Source organism: Apaloderma vittatum, unplaced genomic scaffold (genome assembly GCF_000703405.1).
Source record: "Apaloderma vittatum isolate BGI_N311 unplaced genomic scaffold, ASM70340v1 scaffold25259, whole genome shotgun sequence".
Lineage (NCBI taxonomy): Eukaryota > Metazoa > Chordata > Aves > Trogoniformes > Trogonidae > Apaloderma > Apaloderma vittatum.
Window position 1 is genome coordinate 1,611 of NW_009737522.1, and position 3,756 is coordinate 5,366.

Sequence of the window (3,756 nt, forward strand, 5' to 3'; positions counted from 1 at the left end):
ACATCATCCAAGCGAGCGTCCCGCGTCCCACGCGTGGGTCCCCGGCTCCTTCGCAGAGAAGGCCCCATGTGCGGGAAGCCAGCGCGTCCCTGGCGCGGGGGTGGTATATGCAAACACAGACCCAGTCTCAGCCCCGTCACCGGGCGCCTCTTGCTCTTTTCTTGCGAATAAATCTGTGGTTCGGTCCCCCAGCCAGTAAGTTGTTTCCGATGCTTGCTGGCAGGCTCTTGCTTCTTCCCTGCGCTCAGAGCCTGGGGCAGGCGCCTGGCAGGGACCGCTGGCCCCTCTCCTCACAGCTAGAGAAGGCTGCAGGCGATTCCCCAGCAGTTGCACAGATCTTGCAAGCCAGACCGGGTGCGTTTTCACCATCTCTTACACCTGGAAGAAGCATGGAAGCACCCAGCTGATGGAGGAGCTCCTGAGGAAGGCGGGAAGGAGAAGGAGTCTTCTCCTGCAGGCGAAAAGTCAAAGCACGGTAGCGACCACCACGTCCTTCTGGGCTGGGAGAAGGCCTTCACACCAAGCCAGAAGGGTACAGGCTGAAGGAAATAAGTCAAGTTAACCCCTCCCATTTGCAGGAAGAAAAGCCTACAAGCCACCCAAAATCCCCTGTGGGGGAATTCCAGGATTCAGCACTTCTGTACCCAGCTTCACTGAACCTGGTTGGCTTTGCACTTTCGTTTGGTCCTGGCTCACCTGCGAGCAGGTTGGATTTATTCCAGTGCTGTTTACCCAGTGTTGGTGCTTTTCTCCCCTGAGCTAACTACATAAAACGACTTCCTATGGAGGGAGTTTTAATGCAGGCAGGCTGTGGAGATCTTTATCAACTGCATTATTCACAATAACGATGTTGCTGCCAGCCTGGAGAGGACACGCACCGAGAACCTGCAACCCCTCCTCTGTCAGAGACGCTGCATGCGTGGGAGGGAACTGAAGTCATTTAACAGCAAAATTAACACTCTCAGCAATTATGTGTAATTTTAAAAAGAAACAAAACCAGTTGGGGGGCTACAGAATACTTGTACTGAAAAAAAAATCTCCTAATTATATTTTTCATCCTTTCCTCTCATTGGCCTGATGCTACCAGCAGTAGCGAAGGGCTGAAAGACATCATTGGAACCAGCTGAAGGGTTTGACATTACCCAAACCCACAAAACCGTAAAACTCCCCAGACTTCTTGTTAGAACATGACCTGTAGGAGCTTCTCTACCCACCGCAGCTTTGTGGCCAGCACAGGGCTTTGCGTTTACCACCGCTAACCCTTGCTGGAGGAAATCTTTCTGGTTTACTCCCAGCCAGCAGGCGGGAGTTGTGCGTTTGCCACCTCGCCTGCCCTGACACCAGCACCTCTCCGGTACTTGGCACAGCTGTGTTCTAACAAGAGGGAATGCCCTAGCAAAGCGGGGCCAAGAAACACCTCTTTTTAAGGAAAAGGTGTGAGTAAACTCTAAGTAGAAATGTTACTTGCTACCCCTGGCACTTGACCTGGGTCATCTAAACCCAGTGAGAAATGCCAGGCTAGCATGCCTGGCTGCAAAGCTGATGTATCTGCAAGTGTGAAAACAATGTGGGTTTCAGTTCTGCAGTGGTTTTAGCGTCTGGGAGGTGTTTTCTGTTTGCTCTGGGTCCCTGAGCTCTGAAGTGAAACCATCAGGGCCGCCTGTGTCAGACAAAGGGCAGAGGTTGGCTGGAGAGCTCGCACCCAACACCCACGCTTCTGCAACCCTCGGGCTCCGGGGCTGAAACCGAGAGGAGCGCTCAGACAAAAATAACACGGATTAACGCCGCGCCTCTAGGTCAGCTGCACGGCGCCGGACCTGTGGGGTCTGGCGTTCCCAGCCTTTGCCTTTAACACTTGATCAAGAGCCGGGCAGGTAGTTAATGATTTTCCTCTCCCCTTCAGTACTCGCCGAGGGCAGATGTTCCCTCGCTGGGGGCCATATTTCCACTCTTACCTTCTCTCTGGCACAGCCACGGCTACCCAGCCGGTGAAAGAGGCTGTTAAAATACTCACCTCTTTTTTTCCTGTTTTTTTCTGCAGAACAGCCACCTCTGTTGTTAGCAGCTTGCCCCGCAGCCCCCCTAACCTTGCCCTCCTCTTCCCCAACTGGAAGGGAGCAAAGGACGCTTCGGAGCGGGAATGGGAGCGCAGCCGCTATCTAACACATCCTTCATCACCGAGCCTGGCGAGCAGAGCTGGCAGGCAGAGCGGGAGGGGGCGGCGAGGATCCAGCAGCCAGGACACTTTCCTCTACAGAAACCTCTGCCAGAAACAGCTCTTGTCTGGGAGAGCTGGCTGGGTTTTTTTCCCCCCCTTCCTTTGGGAATACTGCAAAGCTTGGGTTTAGACAGCCTCTTACGAGGGACTGGACATAAGCAATTTGTACATGGTAGTTGCAGCTGTCTTTGTAGGAAACAATTAGGCACGTTGCTACTTAGAGCACAAACAGCCCAGAAGAGGCTTATGGAATAGAGCTTGCCAGGGCAAAAAATACCTCCAAAACTGTTAGAAACAGTCAAGAAAACAGTGTGGGAGGGAGAAGGAAAGGAACACCACTGGAAAAAAAAAATCCCAGCGTGGTCTAGCTTAGAAAAATTCATGTCTGTATTCTTGTCTCACATAAAAAAATACAATAATTCTACAGTGACATCCTTGAGCAACTTGGTCTAGCTGAGAGGCGTCCCTGCCCATGGCAGAGGGGTTGGATTAGATGGTCTCTGAGGTCCCTTCCAACCCAGGCCCTCCTATAGTTCTGCAGTTCTACAATCCCCAGGAATCACAAGTCTGCAGTAAGGTCTCCAGTGACCTTTCCGAGTCCTGCAGACCCCTGGAGAAAAAAGTTTAAGAGAAGTCTAAGCCAGGGCTGTTGGCACAACGTGAGAACAAGCGGCTGCAGGCGTTCTGCCCACCCCTTCCCCTCATGGTGCTTTATCCCTGCGGCCTCACATGCTCTGACAGAGCAGGACCGCTGTTTTCCAAGAATAACCCACGTTTTCACTTAACAGTATGTTAAAGGGGCCTGGTTTACCCAGTCCTCTCCCAGCACCTCAGCTCAAGCATCACCTACAACTCATCTGTCCTGAGCGCTTCAGCCCTGAGGTGCAAGAAGAGACAACGCATTTAAGCCAGCGGAGGTTTGAGATCCCAAGGCACACGCCCCGAGTGCCAAATACTCGCTGTGCTTTGCCGGTTCGTTTGCTGAATGCCAGCCTGAGTCCCACAGCGACTCACATCAGCTTAATCCCAGCTCGAGAGGCAGCAATAATTTCATCCCCATCTGGAACAACACCACAGCACCACAATCCAGCTGTTTTAAGGCACAGAGCGAAGAGCATCGCATTCACGGGAAACCACCTAAAGGGTCAGCTAAGGACTGCATTCCCTGCAGCCCCAAGTTTGCTTGAACACAAGAACAAGATGAGCCTGTTCCCTTGGAAGACGCGGCAGAAATCCATACGTGGTAGAAAGAAACAAGATCTGACAACGCATCATTAAAAACCCACCAACAAGACGTTTTGCTTTGTTTCTTTTTTATTTTTTTTAAATATAACTTTTTTTTTTTCTTTCCAGAAGTCATTATGTCCGACTCCGTTAACATTCAGGTAAACAAGTGAAAGAACAACAGATGGGCATGATCTCGTAAGCACGGGCGCAACCACGAGGAGCGGGGGCTTGCCTTTTCTTCGCGGCGGCTGAACATTGCTCTCTCTTGCCCGGCGTTCCCTCCTTCTCCGTACCGGCCTGGGTGACGGCTG